The 21,268-nt window shown below is 50.9% G+C and overlaps 1 protein-coding gene and 1 long non-coding RNA gene across 2 annotated transcripts in view; one reads left to right on the plus strand and one right to left on the minus strand.

Moving 5' to 3' along the window:
• LOC132342777 (uncharacterized) overlaps positions 1–4,460 on the plus strand; it is a 44,225-nt gene extending 39,765 nt beyond the window's left edge. Inside the window, exon 3 of the long non-coding RNA XR_009491263.1 lies at positions 2,426–4,460. This is a non-coding gene — a long non-coding RNA (uncharacterized lncRNA). The remainder of the gene's footprint in view (positions 1–2,425) is intronic.
• The window catches only part of MAF (MAF bZIP transcription factor), a 353,412-nt gene that overhangs the window by 61,975 nt on the left and 270,169 nt on the right, over positions 1–21,268 (minus strand). The gene's annotated exons all lie outside the window — the stretch shown is intronic.

The raw sequence follows: 21,268 nt of genomic DNA on the forward strand, positions 1-21,268 counted from the left end.
AGAAGATGTGGTACATGGATACGATAGAATACTATCAGCTGTGAAAAGAACAAAATAATGCCATTTGCAGCAATATGGATGAACCTGGAGATTATCATTCTAAGTGAAGTATTGTCAAAGACAAATATGATATCACTTAACATGTGGAATCTAAGAAACAGTGATACAAATGAACTTATTTACAAAATAGAAATAGACTCAAAGACATAGAAAACAAATTTACAGTTAGCAAAGGGGAAAGTATGGCAACAGAGTAAGACTTTGAGATTAACAGATACACGCTGCTGCTGCTGCTGCTGCTAAGTCGCTTCAGTCGTGTCTGACTCTGTGCGACCCCAGAGACGGCAGCCCACCAGGCTCCCCCATCCCTGGGATTCTCCAGGCAAGAACACTGGAGTGGGTTGCCATTTCCTTCTCCAATGCATGAAAGTGAAAAGGGAAAGTGAAGTCGCTCAGTCATGTCCGACTCCTAGCGACCCCGTGGACTGCAGCCTACCAGACTCCTCTGTCCATGGGAGTTTCCAGGCAAGAGGACTGGAGTGGGTGCCGTTGCCTTCTCTGAGATACACGCTACTATGTACAAAACAGGCAAACAACAAGGACCTACTCCATAGCACAGGGAACTACATGAAATATCCTGTAATAAACTATAATGGAGAAGAATCTGAAAAAATATATGTGCATATATTTATATATATAACTGAATCACTCTGCTATCCCTGTGAAACTCACACAACATTGTAAATCAACTGTATGTCAGTTGCTCGGTCGTGTCTGACTTTTCCAATGCTCTGGACTACAGCCTGCCAGATGCCTCTGTCCATGGAATTCTCCAGGCAAGAATACTGGAGTAGGCAGCCATGCCCTTCTCCAGGGGATCTTCCTGACCCAGGAATCGAACCTGGGTGTCCTGCATTGCAGGCAGATTCTTCACCATCTGAGCCCACCAGAGAAACCCCAAATCAACTATACTTCAATAAAAAAAAAAAAGCTTTACAGTGTCGATCACTGAAGTAGAGTGATGACTATATGGGAATCGACTACTTTCTTCTGATTCTGTGTATATTTTGAGATTTTCATTTTAAATATTGAAAAAGTAATTTACATGGAACAGTTGAGAGGCGGGGGACACAGAAACGGCTTTGTAGCCTCCGTTCATTCTGTCTTCACTTTTCCCCCCTGTGGCAACCACAGAGATCGGTGAGATGACTGAGGGTGGTTAATTAAGCATTGCAGCCCATATTCCACTGCAGCTTCAACTGGATACGGTGTTCTCTTTCACTTCCTGTTATGCAGGATTGCAGCAGGCTGTTAGACACCTGCCAGCCTCCCAGCCCAGCTGCTGCTCTGCGCTCGGGCGGGCAGGAAGCACTCGGGCCCTCGGCCTTGGGAGGGTCTCACTGTGCAAACTGGCCCCTTCCTGGTGAGGCAGGGGGCGGGGAGGGGGGAGGGGGGGACAAGGAGGACGGACACAGCTGATGAGTCCACAGTGGAGGCTCAAGGACCCGCAGCTGGCGGTGAAGACCTCAGTCTATTGTGAGGGTTGTGGGTAGAGGCCAGCTGTTTTCCCCCGGCCTTCCAGGACCTGTGTGTAATTAAAGCTGGGGCATCTACACAAGCGAGAATCTCAGGGAACTCATTAGTTAGCCTGGCTCCCTTAACCTCAGGAACAGGACTGTGTGCGGAAGCCTTGGCTCACTTGTTCATTCACTCGCTCGCCCACTCCTCCATTCATTCCACAGCCGCATTCCGGGAACCTCCTGTGAGTGAGTCTCTCTGTGCTAAGACAGTGAGCAAACCAGAAGACAAGACACAAATCTCTGTAACTCTAACACTCCTCATTATACTGCCGAGGTATTGAGAAGCCATTATGTGCCAAATAATTTATCAAGGAACTCCGGTCCTTTATTCAAGGAAATCACTCCCAGTTTAATGGGAAGACTTCACACCAGGGGTAATTATTCAGTTCCTAGAGGAAAGCAGATAGAGGGAGGTGTAGGAGGAAGAGGGGAGGGAGAACCAAGGACAGCTTCTCCAAGGAGGGATGGGCTATGGCCGATCAGAGATGGCCACAGGGACCTCCCTGGGGGTCTAGTGGTTAAGAATCCGCCTTGCAGTGCAGGGCATGTGGGCTCAACCCCTGGTCAGGAACTAAGATCCCCTGTGTCGTGCAGCAACCAAGCCCACGAGCCACAATTAGACAGTCCATGCACCGTAATGAGAGATCCCACGTGCCACATCTGAGACCCACCGCAGGCAAACAAAGATGGCTTCACAGTTTTGACTTGCCCGCCTTCAACACATGGGCTTGGGTCCCCTCCCCCGGGTCTGGGCGGATCGGCTCTGACCAGGAGTCAGTGGTAGAGCTGGTACTGTCCAGGGCCTGGCCGTTCAAGAGGTAACTCCCGCCTCCTTTCTCTTACAGACCTGAGATCCACATGAGGACCTGAGGCCGCCCTGCTGCGGGGAAGCCCAAGCTGGCCGCCTGGAGGGGCCCGTCAGCCCCCAGCCCCTGAGGTCATCTCGGCCTGGCCCCACATGCTGCCGGACGAAGCTGCCCCTTCCGCCGTCCTGTGAGTGACAGCTGCAGCCACGGTGCGGCCCTCACAAGAGGCCCTGCACTGTAAGCCCGTGGCTTTCCTAACAGTTTTACCAAGTCACCTAAAGGGAGGCGTCTGGTACCCATTTCAGAGATGTGGAGACTGAGGCCTAGAGAAACCAAGTCATTCTTTCAAGGGAATTGCAACCTCTAGAAAGACAACCACGGCTGGACTTCAAGCGCTCAGAGTCCAGAGTGTGCTCTCTTAGACAGCCTGCCCTGTCCTTAATCAATAAACTGCCGGACACTTGTTTCTAAGCCCTCTTAAAATCCCAAGCCTGAGACCCGCATGGGAAGGGAAGCTGCATCTCATCAGATAAAAGCGTGGTGTCCCAGGCAGTTTACAACAGAGGGCAGAATATGCAGACGAGGCCCGCCTCTTATCTGGTAAGAGATAACCGGCCACCTCTACATGTTAATTTCCCCTAGAGCATTAGGGCTCGATTGGACATTATCTTTCCCCAGGACTGCTTACATGGGTCACTGGATCAGGGCCCGAGATGAAGGAAACTCTTCTTTCTGAATATGCCTTGGGTTAAAGAAGGTAACACCAATCTGAGAGGCAGGGTGGTCTCTACAGAGAGTTTAGTTGCGGAGAACTGAGTTTCAAACCAGGTTCAGCAGACTGGAGAGCCTGTGTGCTTAACGTCTGTGCCCTGTGTGTGCCTGACTTTAGTCTAAAATAAACAAAGGCATTTTGCGTGCAAGACTTGGGCTGGAGGGTTGGCTCCAAGGAGATGGTCTTGTTGGCCTCACACACAAACTAAGTCCACTCTCAGGCACTGTGTGATCTTTCTGTTCCACACAGCAGCTTCCAAAGGTACCTGCTCCCTTCCTTTGGAACCTAGAACACTGTCCAAGTCCTGGAGCTAAGTTGGTGTTTCTCAAGTTTTTGGCCTTTAATCATGGCATGGCAGTAGAATCACCAGGGCTGGTCCTCCATGAGAGGGCAGCCTCTATTGTAAATACAGATTCCCAGTCCCTGTCCTGAAGGTGGTCTGAACCACACTCTGCGGGTGGGGCCTGGGAATCTGAGTATCCCACATCTCCCCTGAGATCCTCTGCACAGTGACAATCGAGGACCAGTGGGAAGAAATACGAACTGCCCATCATACACATGCGAGTCCCGGTGAGGCTCAGCAGAGACTGCTTTTTCTGCGTCATCCGTGGGGCCCGCTGCACTGGCAGGCAGCCTGCAGCCTTGGGGACGGGGCAGTCATCCGCCTGTTTGCCCGGCGTCCCTTCCCTGCCCTGCCCGCCTTTGCTCTGCATGGCAGGGGATGACATTTCTCAGCCCCTCAACTCCCAAACCGCTTCCTGATGGATCCGGACAAAGGCAGGCGCTGGCAGGGAATCAGAGGGAGTGAGCAGCAGGGGGAAGCCAAGGATGCCCATCCCTTCAGATGTCACCTCTCTCTGCGAGTCTGGTCCCCGCGGTATGGTCTGCCCCCTGCGGTCCTGCTTCTCTCTCCGCATGACTCCTGCCTCTGGGTTCTGGTCCCAGAACAACACACTTCCTATGTGCTATGGCTTTCTGCCCTGGCTGATCTCTGGGCAGCCTGACCTTTCCTTTTATTCCTTTATAGCTTCCTAGCCATTTGGGACTAGATGCTCATATTCAGTTTCCTCCTCTGAACCTACTGGGGGTGAGTTCTGTTTTTCTGACTGGCCCTTGATCCATGCAGGGAGTAACCTGGCAGAAGTCACATCCCACAAAGGACTAGCTATAGCCACTAGTGACCGTGTGACCTCAGTGGGCCTGGCATGTGATGTTCAAGGCTTTGTGTGCATTCCTTATCCATTCTAAAGTGTTTATGGGGCACCTGTTAGATGCTAGGCACTAGGCTCGTTGTCTGGGATACAATGGGAGCCCATATATATATATATATATATATATATATATATATATATATATATGAATCACTTTGCTGAATAGCAGAAATGAATACAGTATTGTGAATAAAATCTACTTTAATTTAAAAAAACATCAGCTGAAGTATATGGCCTGCATGGCTGAGACGGAACCAGGGAGGAACAAGGTCCGTTTCTCACTTTGCTCTCAGTGTCTGCGGTTCTGCAGTGCTTGTCCTCCCCTTGAAAAGAGTCTACAGCCCACTACACAAGTTAATGGATAAAGCCAGCAACAGTAATGCTGGAAGCCCACGCAGCAAATGCAATTCTCTCTGAACACACCTTTGTTTTGGGGGTGGGGGGGTGGGGGTGGAAGACGTGTTTCTAGGAATAAGGAAGACAATCAACAGGCAGATATTTGAAGCTGCTCAGACCTTGCAGAGCGTCAGCCCACACTGTGCTGTACTGGCCCCAAAGCCTCTGACGTCATTCACAGCCGGGGATCAGGTGAGCACAAACAACTCCAAGGCATAGCTTGTCTTGCTATGCTTGTCTTTCTGAAACCTGGGGAGGTTTCAGAAAGTGAGGTTTCACGCCGGGTGGTGGTGGAGACCCTTTACGAGGTGCTCAGTCTGTGTCAGGCACTGCTTGTTGTGCCCAAAACCCCTTTTCTCGCTTTAAAGTCTCTCAACAAACCACTGAGGCAGGGCCATTAGCATCCCTGCCTCACGGATGGAAACTGAAGCCTGCCCTTGCCCAGGGTCCTTAGGACAAAAAGCCAGCGAGGCCCGCTCTGCTGCTGGCCCCTTCGCTCTGTGGCTTCCCTACAGCCTGGTAATCGCCTCTCTCACTCTGCACGCCAGACTTTGCTCCCAACAGTGATGGCTGGGGAACCCACCCGTCTACCTCTCCACTTATCCAGCCCCTCCACGGGCCTTGGGAGCTCTCTGAGCACACTGACTGATGGCTGTGAAACAGGAAAAAAGGTCTAGAGCTGATTCCAGCCTCATCTAACTTGATTTTTCTTAGCCCGTCTGTAAAATGGGACACTCACAAAACCTTCCTCTTCACATTACTATGGGATTAAATAAGTTATTACATATCAAGCAGGGATTCCCTTGTGGCTCAGCTGGTAAAGAATCTGCCTACAAGGCAGGAGACCTGGGTTTGATCCTTGGGTCGGGAAGATCGCCTGGAGAAGGGATAGGCTACCTACTCCAGTATTCTGGTCTGGAGAATTCCATGGACTGTATGGTCCATGGGGTCAAAAGAGCCAGACACGACTGAGTGACTTTCACTTTCACTACATATCAAGTAAGTACATAACAAATAGAGTTAAGTGTTTGAATGTGATCAGGAAGATAAATATCTGAGGAGGTAGGAAAAGCTGAAAAGTCCTTTGCAAGTTTAAGGGAGCAGTCTATGAATTAATGTACAGATCTGAAAGTTGGACCCTAAAGAAGGCTGAGTGCTGAAGAATTGATGCTTTAGAACTGTGGGGCTGGAGGAGACTCTTGAGAGTCCCTTGGACAGCCAGGAGATCAAACCAGTCCATCCTAAAGGAAATCAAACCTGAATATTCATTGGAAGGATTGATGCTGAAGCTACAATACTTTGGCCACCTGATGTGAGGAGCTGACTCGTTGGAAAAGATCCTGATGCTCTTTGAAGATTGAGGGCAGGAGAAGAGGGTAACAGAGGACGAGATGATTGGATGGCATCACCGACTCAACGGAGATGAGTTTGAGCAACCTCCAGGAGATAGTGAAGGACAGGGAAGCCTGGAGTGCTTCAGTCCATGGGGTCACGAAGAACCTGACATGACTAAGCGACTGAACAACAACAAAGTCGCCTCCATAAACAGATTTCAGCAGCTTCCCCGTCACAGCATAGTTACTCTATATTTCAAGACTCATATTTTTTTTTTTTTTTTTTAATGTCCGTCCTCTGCTCTTTAAATCTTTTGACTGCATTAAGACCTTGATCTGTTGCCTCTCCTGCCCTGGGGTCAAGGGAAGCAGAAACCCCAGGACCCAGGAACGGTCCTGCCTGCCAAGCACAAAGATTAACAGGAAATGTGGGTCCATTTTCTCTCCAGCTCTAGGTATTGTTTTCCCCTGAAGTTCAAGGCTACCGAGACGGTCCAGCTGGCCCTCCTCTGTTGTCCTGAGCTTGCAATTTGGCTGCCCTGCTGCACGCAGGCTCCTCTGCCTGACAGCTTTTCTTGTTGGGAAAAGCAGAAGCCCTGTGCCAGAGAGCTTTGCTCAGGCCTCCCTGTCTCCAGTCACAGCCGTGAGCGACAGATGCTGTCCTGCCCGCTGCCTGGCCCTGCCCTCTGTTCCTGACAGAGGGTTCTGCTTTCACCAGCCGCTTCCTGTTCCCAACCAGTCACTTCTCCGGGATGATATCCGTGGGGGCATGCGGTCTCAATCAAGTCAAAGTTCATGTCCTGAGGTCCTGCCTCTGTAGTTGAGCTCAGTGCTACGGGTAGTGAAGAGGGTCCAAATAAGGCAACATGGAAAACACGTACATTGGAGTTTTTTTCCGAGGCAGTGCTGCTCGACAGCCAGGACGCAGCATCGCATTTCCTACCCGGAGAAAAAGCAATGACGTGGCAGGTCTTCCATGGGAAGAACTGATGGCATGGGCGTTTGCTGAACGCCTACTGTGCACGGGGCATGATGGAGGCAGGTGGGACTCAGAGATGAACAGGGCACTTCTCAAGCCTTGGAGGGTGTCGCAATCCCCTAAGAAAGTTCAGACTATCGATCGGGAAGAGGAAACTCAAGTCAACGGCACTAGAGAGCTGTGCAGAGTTCAGAGTTTCAGCTTCCCGTCTGTACATGGAGAAAGTAACGGGACCTGCTGCATAGAGAGTTTGTGAAAGTCAAACGCAATGGAACGTACAAGTCCTTGGAAGAGCGCTGGGCTGATGGTGAGCACCCCATAAACATCGTTGCCATCGCTTGTACTTTCATCATGGTGAAGTATTTCCAGCATTTTGAAGAGCCAGAGTTGAGTCCGATAGCAATACGGACCTAGCGTCTTTGGTGTGTCTTGGGGCCAATGCACATTCCCCGTCCTCTGGTTTCCTTCCACAAACAGTTTTCTGCTGAGCAGTGGGACCTACACCTGGGCTACACCCCAGGGTCCCCTGGGGAGTCCCCTCTGGTTAAAGCCAAACAAACCTCCTGGGTAGGTTTTAAAACCTTTGTAAGTGAGTCTCATGCACAGCTGAGGTCAGGCTCTGCTATACAATCTGGGGTCCGGTCGTGATAAAACCGCAGGACTCCCTGTTCACAATGATTAAGAATATTCACGTCAAGGACAGCACAGCACACACCCAGGGCCAGGGGTCCCTGCAAGGGGACTGTTGGATGAAGCCAGCTAGGGCGGAGCCTGGGAACCTGTGTTCCTGGATCATTCTAGCCTCTCTCTGCCCGTGGAGCCTTTTGTCCTGGGAGAAGGGAGAGGGGCTTGTCTGGTTGGTGAATTTGAGGAAATGAGCTGCCATGCTGGGCCTGGTGGTTACCTGGTCTCATCTGGGGACGCAGGTTCTGCAGACCGTCCCCCTTGCCGGGACCACCGGAGGAGGAGAAGAGCCAAGTATGTCCTTTGGAGGCGGGCTCCAGCTGGGGAGGGTCAGAGGCAGGTAATTCCTGGCTGTGGCACCAGGGCTTCCAGCGATCAGCCCCCCACCACGGTGGGCAGGCAAGTGGGGTGCAGATAACCCAGAGACACCAGCGCACAAAGACCCAGGGAAGGGTGATCTGGTCGTGGGCAAGAGCACTCAGGCCAGGACCTGCTGCAGGTGCAGGGAGGGGTGCGGCGTGAGGGCTGAACTCTGGCGAAGGCAGGGCAGGGGCGTGTCAGCCAAGTCGTCCGCGAACCTGGCAAGCCCCTGCTGGCTTTGGAGGGCTTCGAGGGGACCCTCAGAGGGTTCCGGGCAGGGGAACAGATATTGCAGAAGCGGATCATCACGCAGCAGGATCCTGCTCCTGTCTGGGTACCGAGAGAGGCCCCGGGGCCCGGTCTGAAGGCGGATGCGGGGCGGGGGGCACCATGGCGTGGCAGCGGAGCCCTGGAGCACCCTGCCCGCCAGCCCCGGAGCGGCGGCCCCTCTGCCCAGGGTGCTTACGGGCGTCCGGGCCGGGGGCCTGCAGGTCTGCAGCCCCAGCACTGTGTCTGTCATTCTCTATGCTTCCCTTAACACCCCTGGGGGGAAACTAACTTGAGAATTAAGAACAAATATTTGACTTTTTCTCCCTCCCCTCCCGGTCATTTTACACAGTCCTGTTTAGACTGGATGCTGGTTAATGGGCGACCTTTGCCCCCTGGCTAAAAGCTGTGACCAGGAAACCCACCTCCCCGTTAATGAGGGTTTTGTTCGGGACCCAGGGAGCGCCCGAGCACACAGCTTCTGCTCTGCAAACGCATTGTCCCCCTGGCTTAGAGAAAGAAAATGGAAAAGAAAAACCAACAAAGAGAACGACAAAACCTTCCACTGGTGAATTAAAACCGCAAACTCCAGGCCCTAAGCGGGCTTCAGCCTCTATTAAGACAACAAAAGGTCCTACGTGCCAGGCCCGGGCACAAAGACTGGGGGGAAGCTGATGGGGAGGGTGGTTCAAGGAAGAGAGGAAAACCAGGCAATTGACTTTTTTTTTAAAGTTATCTCCAGTGCCTCTGCTGCCCCCAACAAGCCGTGATGCGCAAGCATTTCAGACTTAAAGGAAGGGTTCCCCGTCAGACCAGGGGGCCCACACAGACACGCCAGCCTCTTGCTGCCTTGACCCTGATCCTTCTCAGGTAGTGAATGCTTCCTTTTGGCTCTCAGTGGATGCCCGCACCTTCGCATTGCATGGTCCAAGTTATTTCTTCCTCATCATCTCTCTCCTTTGTTGATGCTGAGTACAACTTCAGAAAGGCTCTATCCTCCTGTTTTATGCTAAACCACTCTGGCCCAGAGCTATTTCTTTCCACCCCCACCCTGCAAATTTTAGTCCCTTAGAAGCAGGGTTGTCTGTCCCACCATCCACTGGACTTGACTCACCCATCTCTTAGGACAGCTAAGTGACCAGCAGTTGCTGAGGGCAGGGGGCCTGCCTGACATGTCCCCCACCCTCCCCTAGCATGCAGGACCTTGCGTGGCATGACAGACACGCTCCAGAAACGTGCGGTCATGGGCGACCTGAATATTAATACACGCAGGTTACTGTGTGTATCATACTAAGCGCAAGGGCTCATGACGGTTCTTCAGCCAGATTGGACTAAAAGGCTAAAAACGGCCAACGTGTATTGACTGTTGACTATCTGTACATTAACGAGTTAACTCTTAAAAAGCTGCATGCTCGGGCTTCCTGGTGGCCTAATGGTTTAAGAATCCACCTGCCATCAGGAGACACAGGTTTGACCCCTGGTCAGGGAAGACCCCTGACCAGATGCCTCGGGCAGCCAAGCCCCAGGAGCCACAAGTCCTGAGTCCATGTGCCCCAGAGCCCAGGAGCTGCAGGCAGAGAAGCCACTGTAGGGGAGGCCCGCACTCACAAGCACTGTGGCCCCCACTTGCCGCAAATGGAGAGGCCCTCAAACAGCCACGGACACCCAGCAAGGCCAAAAGCAAATAAATGTTTTAAAAATTAAAGACATTTCTTGAAAAAAAAAAAAAAAAAAGACTCATCCTCATCTCAAGATTATCCTAGGATTTCAATGAATCCCTAAAAAAAGAAAATTCCTTTTTTTTACAGGAGCAATGTCTGAGGTTTATTTCTGTTTAAGAGATCCTTTCAGAACTCTCTTGAGTTTTATGTCAATAAAAAACTTGACTTCAACAGCAGGGTCTGCCGCAAGCTTTGATAAAAATCCAAATGCTTGTATTTGGGTTGGTTTTGGGGCAACAGGAGCCAGAGGAACTCAGTCACAAGGCAGGTCCCCGAGCCAAAAACAAAACAAAACAAAAAAAGCTGAGGCTGGACTACAGGAGAAGTGAGTCCTCAGGAGGGTCCTCAGGAGGATGGGTCCCATAGGTGCCTGCTGTGACAGGACCCTGTTTCCCCATCTCTGCGGGGGAACCACCATTCCCGGGGAGGATGGAGACATGAAGCATGCCGGAGTTTGCATGCCCGCCGGTCCACGGACCCACCAGACGCCGGGGAAGCAACTTCTCCCCGCCCAGACTTCATCTTGTCCCCTGCAGGACGGGCACACCACAGCAGTGTCCACAGGCGCCGGCTTTCAGGGTGACAGGGGACCCTCGACGGAGCTCGACTGCCTGTTATGAGATGGAAGGAAAAAGTCTCTTCCCATTTGAGAGAATGAACGTGATGAGGCTGGTGGAGGACAAGGGGGGTGTCCCCTGCTGGCCTCCTGGGGAGGGCCAGAGGACTGAGGCTCCATCACAGCATTTCAGACCTTCACGTAGTCACTGTGGGTAGATTTCACCTTTACACGTATGTATTTACACACTCAGTATATGTGCACTGTATTGTATATTATGTATGAGTGTGTATACACATGCTCACAGGTAACACATTCTATTATGCATCTTATGATATGTATGTGTATGCACACATATGAACCACATATAAGAAAATGCATATAGTTTTACACACACACCTACCAGCCATTAATGAACACTTAACGATGTTCTGCGTAAGGAGCGCTGTTACGGCTTTTATACACGTGATCACATTTCAGCTCCGCAATGATGCTGTCACGTGGAAGCTGCACTACTCTCCCTATGTTGTGGATGAGGAAACTGGCTCAGAGAAGCGACGTCACGTCCACTCCCTCTCACAGCCTTGTAGGGGCAGAGCTGAGGACCGAGCTGTGGTTTGTCCATTGCCAAAGTTCTGGACTTGAGCCACCAAGGTTCCCTGCCTCTTACAGAACAGATGAGGCTCAGAGCAGATAGGAGGGGGCCAGACTGCTGGGGCGGGAGGTCCATCTCCTACTCACGCCTGTCACATGCTCACGGGGCATGCCCTCCAGCACCTGAATGCCGCAAGGATGATGCTAAGCAGGGGCTGTGGTCCAGCCTCTGATACCCACGAGAGGCCGTGGTGGGACCACTAGAGGGGCCTGGGCAGCTGGGCAGTCAGAGACCCAAAGATACTGGATCACATGCTGGCTGACTTGAAATCAAGCCATTAACTTTATAATTTCAAGTGAGAAATGGCCTCTTGGACGGCCTCCCTCTTAGAGAAAGCTTTCAATTAACCCATCGACCACTGGCTACTGAGAAAAGTGGCTGGTGTGAAAACGACTTCTCTCTTCTGTCACTGCGTATTAAGACCTTGCGCCAGAATCAGATCCACTAATACGGTCATCGCCTCCATCATATCGAGTGTTCTCAGATCAAGCTGCCTGCTCCCAGCAGCGCTACAGCCCCGCGTCTTCCCCACCACCTCCCTTGATAAAATTCCCCAAGCTTGTGATTTCTCGCAGAAAGTTTGGTAATGAACATGGCTTCTCTGTGTTCCGCTGTAAACAGCAGAAATCCCCCTGCAGGCGCTCTCCTGGACCTTTTATCCATACTCAGGAAAAAGAAGTGATTGATTTTGAAGTTCGGGGTTGGCATCTGCTGTTATTCAAAACCAGGACCTTGGCGGCAGCCATCCACCGTGCTTTTCAGCCCTGCCACCCGTGTGCGGCAAATGAAGACAAGCTGTTGTCAGATGAGAAATGCAAAACAGTCAATCTGTTTGTCTGTTTAATGTAACTGGGAACATAAGCTGCTCAAAGTGGCACCATTCGGTACTGTCAGATGGGAGACACTCTCCAGCAAACAAAAACCTAATGACCCGTTTTACTCGGCGCTCTGGAGTTGCTCCTAATGGTACTTTCCATATGCACTTGAACATGCTTTTATCTGAAACTGCAAATGGTACGATTTTCCATCCAACACAAGCGTGTAATCTGTGTATGTCGGGGGTGGGGTGGAGGGGAGCGAGGGGGGTGGGTGGCACCCCTCCATCCCACCCCCCACCCAACCGGCGCCATGGAGGAAGGCTGATGCGCTAAGACATCTTAGAGCAGGAAGCATATTGCAGCAGCATCTGACTCTCATCTTCCCTTTACACCTGTCATTGTACTGTATTAAAGGGAAAAAATCAAGTCATTAACCATGATAGATATGTTTTTAATAAGTAAGTGTTGTGCCTCGCCGGGCGGATAAATAGCGGGGCTGCAGATAGCTTTAGAGCCTGGTGTGGGATTGCGGTGGGGAGTTGCAGGCTCTGCCTGAGTTTCCCGAGGGTGTGTCATTTGGGGAGCACTGGGGCTCTCAACATGACCCAGGCTGCGACTCCTCCACGGTACTCCCCGCTGGGGCTGGACTCTCACTCGCCTCTTCCTTTTTGTTTTCTCTTCCTTTTCTCACTTTTTGTTTCTTGGAACTTTTAATGCCTGGAGAAACGGGTCTGCTCCAAAGGCTGCTATCCACACCCATGTCTTTAAAAATGTGTCTCTCCAAGTGAATCCATCTATGAGACAGCAATAGGATCATGGACACAGAGATCCGACTGGTGGTTGCCAAGGAAGTGGGGGTTGGTGGAGGGATGCGAGGTTGGGGTTAGCAGATGTAGGCTTTTATATAAGAGAATGGATACACAACAAGGTCCTAGTCTATCACACAGGGAACCATATCCACTATCCTGCGATAAACTGTAATGACAAGAAAACAAGCCAATAAAAAAAAAGAATGGATGTATATGTATAACTGAATCACTTTGCTGTAGAGCAGGAATTAACACAACATTGTAAAGCAACTATACTTCAGTTTTAAAAACTGAGAAAGATGTAGGGTTTCCCTGGTGGTCTGCTGGTTAAGAATCCGCCTGCCAGCGCAGGGGACATGGGTTCGATCTCTGGTCCAGGAAGATCCCACATGCCATGGAGTAACTACCTGCTCCTCGGCAAGCCCGTGCAACACAGCTATGGAGCCCATGCGCCGCAACCACTGTGCTGCAAACAAGAGAAGCCACTATAAGGAGAAGCTCGTCCACCACGACGAAGAACAGACCCATTTGCCACAACCAGAGGCAGCTCAAGGGCAGCACGGAAGACCCAGCACAGCCCGAAATAAATAGATACGTAAATCTTCTAAAAAACATGAAGTGAAGTGAGAGTCGCTCAATCGTGTCCAACTCTCTGCAACCCCATGGACTACACATGGAATTGTCCATGGAATTCTCCAGGCCAGAATACTGGAGTGGGTAGCCTGTCCCTTCTCCAGGGGATCTTCCCAACCCGGGGATCAAACCTAGGTCTCCCACACTGCAGGCGGATTCTTTACCAGCTGAGCCACAAGGGAAGTCAAAAAATGAAAAAAAAAAAAAAAAAAAAAAGTTAAAAAAACAAAAAACAACACGGACCAACATCAAACAGATGTCTCTCACTGGCATGGCAGATAAGGACACCTAGAGATTTGTATGGACTGCCAGGAGCACTGTGTTGAGACGGATTCTGAGGCACACCCATAGAAAGGAATATCAGGATTGGGTAGGAGACCCTGATGTCATTTGCGTGCAGCCACAAGCAGCATTTATTAACGACAAAAACAACTTAGCACAATCAAAATCCAGTTCTTCATGTTCAGGATCCAACAAAGACTCTCTTTTTAATTTTTGTAACGGAACGTCAAATCTACTTGAGTCATGACAAAATGTGGAAGGAAAAAAAAAAAAGAAGAAGCTGAGCAGGCCAATGCCTGCCGCTCAAAACACTCATTGCAAAAGACGACGTCTGGCCTCAAACGGTGCTTGGATACATTCGGTGGAAATAAGGCGAAAGCATATGGTTTACATTTTCTCTATAAAGAAATATGGGTGGGAACCTCGAGGGGCCCAAGATGCAATAACAAATACAGGCACTTGACAAGGCTTGGCAGGCGAAGACAGAATATTTCTGTGTTTACCTGACAATCTGACTGGAGTCCGGCCCACTGGGGAGCAATCCGTTTGGTTGTGACCCGTCGCACCCTGGCAGAGCGTCCTTGCAGAGACACTAACGTCAGCCTGGGAAGCATCGAGCCCCCCCACTTCCAGGCGAGCCCTCCCTCCAACGAGCAACGCTGCCACTGGCTAACGATGCAGTCAGACCTCTCGGACTCGGGGCGAGGCGGTACCGCGCTGCTGTGCAATATTACCGTGTGATAACACGTGGGCAGGAAGTGGGGACTGCTTTTGTTTTCCATCTTCCCTTCCAAATTCTTTTTTTTTTTTTTTAATTGAACTCTGACTTTTCTTTTGGTGTGTAATCATTTGAGTGGATTGATAGGTTTGAATGTTTGATCCTTAATTTTTGTTTGCCCATTTTTTTTGTTTTTGTTTTTTTCTTTTTCTTTTTGGCCATTTCATTCTCAGGACTAGCCTTTTCAATTCTGAAACTTGGGGAGAACTTGAAAAGAGGAGTCAGTGAGAGAAGGAAAAACAAAAGTGTTTTCTGTATTAAGATTCTGAGATAAGCAGAGGTTTGAAACATTGAGCCTACAGGAATGAGAGATGTCACCCTCCCAATCATACATTTTGTTTCAAGACAAAAGCGCATTTGTAAGCTAGAGACTAAATGACTATTTTGTGTCTATCACACCTTCAGTCAGGAAAAAGCAAAGTTAATAGATGGGTTTTGTTTTCCATCTCTTTCCATGACAGATCAAAGGTCACACGAGTGGGGTTCCCAGGCATCTGCCTGGATGGTGCTTGGCCTCTGAATAATAAAGAGGAGCTTCTAGAACCACCAGCTCATTAACGAGCGCTCATTCAGAATGGATGGTGCAACATACAGTAATTTAAGTGTCGCAGACAATGCAGGTTCTCAGCTCTGTACAGAGAGCGGCCTTTGGATCGTGCGGAATGAGTAATTACAGCTAATATCCTTTCTGGCTTGTGGAGAACATCCAAAGAAACAAGGTCGCGGCCAAGGGCCAGGAGCTGGTCCCCGGGAGCCCCGGAGTCAGTGGGGCAGGTGAACTGTTCCCACTCCCTGGGCTCGTTCATGAATAAGTCCCTGCCAGCTCCCGCCAGCACCGGGAGGCAGAGATGCGAGGGCTCGGTCACTGAGAATCCAGCAAAGGAGCATCCAGCAAATGGTGGTCAAGTGCAGAGGTGAGGTCTGCAGCTTCCAGCCAGACCAACTTGCAAACTGAGAGTGAAGTTCAGGATGCTTCTCCCGTACCCCCCCCCCCCGCCCCCCGCACTGGGGCCTGTGGGAAAGGGTTTCTGTGACCCAGGGGTGCCCCCTCCCAGGGCCCAGCCCTGGCTTTCTCTGAGGTCCACGCTGAGGGTCGGCGAGGCTTCAGGAGGGGAGGTCCTCAAGCGGACAGGGGTCACTGGGAGGGGCTGCATGGCAGCTGGAGGACTTAGACCCTCGGGGCTCCCTGGATGAGCCATGCCTTCGAATCTGAGCTGTTACAGGCATGGCTCTTGGTTACCAGCAATTGAAGCTGACTCTGGGAGATTTCAGCAGAGAGAGGAATTTATCGAAAGGGAAATGAGGCCTTTTGGGGCCTTGAGGGGAGCCAGACGGCGACTGGGGCACAAAACACGGGGAGGGGAAGTGGAAGGAAGGGACCAACTCTTCGCGGCCACTGCCTGGCCCTGCCCAGGGATGCAGGGGCCCAACGTGCTTCCCTGCCCTCGGGGACCCTGGATCCTGGGCTCCAGCACAGACACCCTGGGCGCTGGGGGCCGCTCTCGCCACTTCTTGGTGTCCCTGATGACCAAGTCCAGGTCTAGGATTGCTGCGTATGACTGGTCAAGACCGGCCACATGCCTGCTAGTAGCTTCGGTGCTGGAACAGGGTCTGTTGTGAAGGAGTAAGTTCCCCTGAAATGAGACCAGCTCTCCCACACAGGACTGCATTCAAGTGTCAGATGTCTGCGCCCACTCCTCATCACTGTGTGATCTGTGCAAGCCACCTTCCCAACCTGAACCTGCCTCCTGTGGCCCAGTGGAGACAACAGGAGCACCTCCCTCACAGGCTGTAATGATGACGAAACCAGGCACTGCATTAACGCACTGCACACACACGTGCTGAGTGCCTGCAATGGGCAAGGTTCAGGGTGGCTCCGTAATGGTGCATATAACAGGACAAGCCCCTCAACAGCGAAATAGCCTTTGGCCTCCTAGCAGAGATGAGGAGAGGCAGGCAGTTCCCAAGGAAGCAGGAGGCAGATTTAGTAAGTTCTGCTGATGAACTGGATGTGTGGGATGAAAGAGAGGAAGGAAACAAGAGACGTCTCCCGTTTCTGGGAGATTCCATTGGTAAAGCCACTGGCTCTGTTCTTGGCACACAGTAAGTGCTCAACCAGTATTCACTGCCAACATGATTGCCGGCGCAGTTATCATCAATATCATCATTTCAATGTTTATCTCCTGCTGGCCAGCCCACACAGATAACTTTGATAATCAGTATGACATAGAGATTACAGGCTGGGCTCGGCCTATATGGGTTCAAAACCTGACTCTGCATTTCCAGCTGTGTGACCTTGGGCAGACTACATAACTTCCGTCACTGATATTGGTCTTGGCAATAATTTTGGGGGGGCAATAATATCAAAAACACAAACAAAAGAGAAACAAAACAAATGGGATACATTAAGCTCAAAAGCTTCCGCATAGCAACAGAAACTATTCACAGAATAAAAAGACAACCTACAGAGTGGAAGAAAAGTTTTGTAAACCATATATTGAATAAAGGGTTAATATTCAACATATATAAAGAGCTCGGTCAACTCAATAACAACAACAACAAAATGAACAATCTGATTTTAAAATGAGCAGATCTAAATAGACATTTCTCCAAAGAGGACATCAAAATGGCCAACAGACACAAGAAAAGATGCTCAACATCACTGACCACCAGGGAAGGGAACGTCACAGCTGCAGTGAGACACCACCACACGCCTATTAGACGGCTAACCAAAGACTAGAAATAACAAGTATTGATGAGGTGGGGAAAAGAGGCTGCCTGTGCACTGGTGGGAATGCAAGTTAGCCCAAGCACTATAGAACACATATGGAGGTTCCTCAAAAAATGAAAAGTAAGACTACTGTATCTAATGCACAATATAATGAACACCTACGATAATATTGTGCTATGATTACATAATGTGATAGGTATTGTTCCATTCACAAGTACATTACCATATATAAGCGCATCAATGTAATACACTGTGTGCCTTAAACTTATACATTGTTACGCATCAACTTTATTTAATTAAAAAAAATGAAGTGAGTCAAGGTATATGCTCTCAGTCGTATCCGACTCTCTGCGACCCCACGGACTGCAGCCTGCCAGGCTCCTCTGTCCATGGGATTCTCCAGGCAAGAACGCTGGCATGGGTAGCCATTCCCTTCTCCAGGGGATCTTTGTGTGCCTGAGAGTCTTGTGCGCCTGGAGTGTCCTACATTGGAGGCAGATTTTTCACTGTCTGAGTCACCAGGGAAGCCCAAATGATTCCCTCCCCCACAAAAAGAATTAGCCCTTCTATACCTCAGTTTCTGCCTCTGTAAAATAGAGATGAGAAAAGTAGTTACGTCACAGGGCTGTTAGAAGGATTAAACGTTCTATTTCACGAAAAAGCCTTCGGATGGTGCCCAGAACGCAAGATCGCTGCACGCACAACCAGCCGTGTCCTCGACTGTCCCGTGTCAGTCACATCCCGCCCTGCCATCCAAACTGCTTGTCTGAAAAACGGATCCTCAAACATCTGACCCTCTTTTTCCACTTGAGAATGGAAGAGAGAAAGTAGATGTCCTCAGCCCACACTGAAATGAAATCCTCCCCTGAATCATAAACCAGAGCTCTGTGGTGAGTCTGGTGATTGTGGGTGACTCTGTGGTTCAGGCTGGGGTCACTCTGACCCCGCCAAGGCCTGCTCATCACCAGCTCCTTCCACAAATGCTCAGCCCTCCGAGCGGGGAGGGCATGACCTTCCGGATGGCCTTGCTTCAGAGCCGGGTGCCATGGGGTCTCCGCGACGGGAACGACTGTCCTGAGGTTAGACGGGAGACTCAGCCCAGGTCCCCTAGTGTGAGGAGACAGGCTGGACTTCTGCTTTCAGGCCGGGCTGGAAATAACACATCAGCACCTTTCCACGTGATGGTGGGATGCTCGCAGTTCCTGCGCCTGCTCGAAACGAGAAGTGAAGAAACACAACCACACTCGTGCCATCACAGCCGGAGTCAGCCAGCAACAACGTTAAAGAAACACAACCACACTCGCGCCATCACAGCTGGAGTCAGCCAGCAACGACGTTAAAACACGCCAGTGTCCACAGCCACCCCTTCACCTTAAAAATATATATATATTAACAACACCGTCTAGCCAATGTTGAATCATTTTCCAGAATTAAGTCTTCTAGTTGACCTCAAACACAGCGCATGAAATTGGCCCCTGGACTGTGTTCCGGTGACTGTGGGGTCTGATCTTCATGTGCCTGATCTTTGCATCCCTGGGATTTGCATGAGGCGTGGGCCAAGACGAATGTACACAGGAGTGACAGTTAATGCGAACACGTGACTCAGCACTGTGGCCGGCAGATCACTTATCTGGTGCACCGTACAATTTACACACAGAGAAACATACCAGGAAGGCACAGGTCTGCTGAGCTGTCTCAGTGGAACAGGGCGATCTGAGCTTAGCCAGGCTGGGGCAGGCAGAGGTGCTGGGGTCCCCTTCCAAGTAGACATGTCATCTCGACCATCCTGTCCCCCACAGCCTCGCTGTTCCCTGGCCGGGCAGCCCTTGCTCATGGCGGCCAAGGGTTGCGAGACTACACACGAAGCCCCTGGCAGCCAGGGAACAACGGAATCTGCCTCCTGCAGGTCCCTGAGGGGGTTACGAGGTCAACACTTCTTGCTTTCTCTGTCCACTTTGATGGGTGGAAAACGCATCGACAGACAGGGACACCAGCCGCGTGTGCAAGCTTGCTGGGAAATGATTTCAGCATCCCTAACTGCCAGCCTTCACCGAGCCCTTCCGGGCTGGGTTGCATGGAGGGTACCAGTTCTCCCAGGGTTAGTCCTGAAGCTTTCACATCCCAGAAAACGCCTCCTTCAGGACTAACTGAGGTTGGTATCATTGTTTTACTCATTACGTTCATACGAAGAAACAGACTCAGTGGGCTACGGGCTGGTCCCAAGGTCACGTGGCTCAGGGGAAAACAGAGCTCAGGGCCAGATCCAGGCTCCCGGCGTTCCCTGCTGGTGCTCTACACTGTCCATCGGATCACAGCCTGTGGAGACGCCGGACGTCATGGAGAAACTTCTTCCCTAGGACGCCGACAAGCTCCACAGGGTGGTGCCTCCCACCCCGCCCTTCGACCCTCTATACTGTGGTGAATCCTGGATTGGATTTTGCAACAGCAGACCTACCTCCCTGGCCTCTAAACCCGGTCATGTGCCAGGAGACTGCCTGTCAGTGCCTCAGTTTCCCTTGTTCTAAGGACAATGGTGATGAAATCTGGCAGAGCGAGGGGAAGGTCCAAGCCTGTCAAGTCCGGGTGTCCGTGAAGACAGAGGGCCCTCCTGACCAGATCGACAGGGCTGTCTAGACAATCAATACTGACCACTGTGGCTGAATTGACCCTACGCAGGTCCACATTGATCATTTAAGACACGTGGCATTGTCGCACCAGCTGCGCCATGATTCGGGAACTTTGGTCCCTAAAGCCCTAGCTAAACAAGGAACCAGCCTTTTAAAAAATATAGTGTTAACTTAAAAAACCCCTTGGACTTCATGAAGGCCCTTGATGGCCGGAGTTGGGTCTCTGGGAGGCAGAGCTGAAGTCAAGTCTTGTTCTATCATATAAGGGCTGGTGTGGCTGCAGGAACTCCCCTGCCCCCCGCCCGGAGCCCCAGTTTACTTTTCAGCAAAATGGGGGTGAAAGGGTATTTGTCTCATGGAGTCACAGAGACCTGGCAATGTGATGAGGTGGTAAAGTGCTTATTATTGACCTGGAAATTATCAAGTGTTTGGTAAAATTTGGTTTATTGGTATGATTTATTTTGCATAGGAGTTTTCTCCCCTGCAAAACATCTTTTCCATCAGCATCTTGAAATACTGAAGTCTGCTAGAAATTGCCTGGTCCTGTACTGATGTCTGGGGCTTCCCAGGTGGCTCAATGGTAAAGAACCCGCCTGCCAATGTAGGAGGCACAAGAGACGTGGGTCTGATCCCTGGGTCAGGAAGATTCCCTGGAGGAGGAAGTGACAACCCACTCCAGTATTCTTGCCTGGGAAATCCCATGGACAGAGAAGCCTGGCGGGCTACGGTTATACCAATGTCTGTCTTTCACAAGCACACCCCTTCACCCTCAGAAGGATGCTCTGAGTTTTAAGAGACAGTGGACATCAGTTTGCTGACAGTTGAAGAGCTGGGAAGTAGCAGGTATGAAGCCAGAGTCTTCTGACTCTGGAATCTGTGTTCTTTCTGTGGTCCAAGCTGGGGGAGATGAGAAAAGACAGGAGTCCCACCTTCCGGGAGCTTGGGGGTCCTCTGGGTGATGAGCCACTGATGCAAATAATATTGTGTGGACAACAGCAGGAAGTAAGTGCTGGTTGCCCGACAGGAAGGAGGTGAGGCTGTCGCCAGCCCTGGGCACAGAGAGGGGTGGGAGATGGGTGGGCAGAACAGGCTTTATAAGCACAAGTTGGTATTTGGTCTGAGCTCCAGCTGCCCAAGTGAATTCCAGTAAACCGCAACCCAGGGGGACCCTGAGGCCACAGGCAGTGTGGATAACGCTGTAGAGGTAGGGAGATGCTGGGCTCGTCCAGCCAATGGCCTCCATGGGCTGGTGCCTGGGTTCTGGCCAGC

The sequence above is a fragment of the Bos taurus genome, chromosome 18 (genome assembly GCF_002263795.3).
Source record: "Bos taurus isolate L1 Dominette 01449 registration number 42190680 breed Hereford chromosome 18, ARS-UCD2.0, whole genome shotgun sequence".
Classification (NCBI taxonomy): Eukaryota; Metazoa; Chordata; class Mammalia; order Artiodactyla; family Bovidae; genus Bos; species Bos taurus.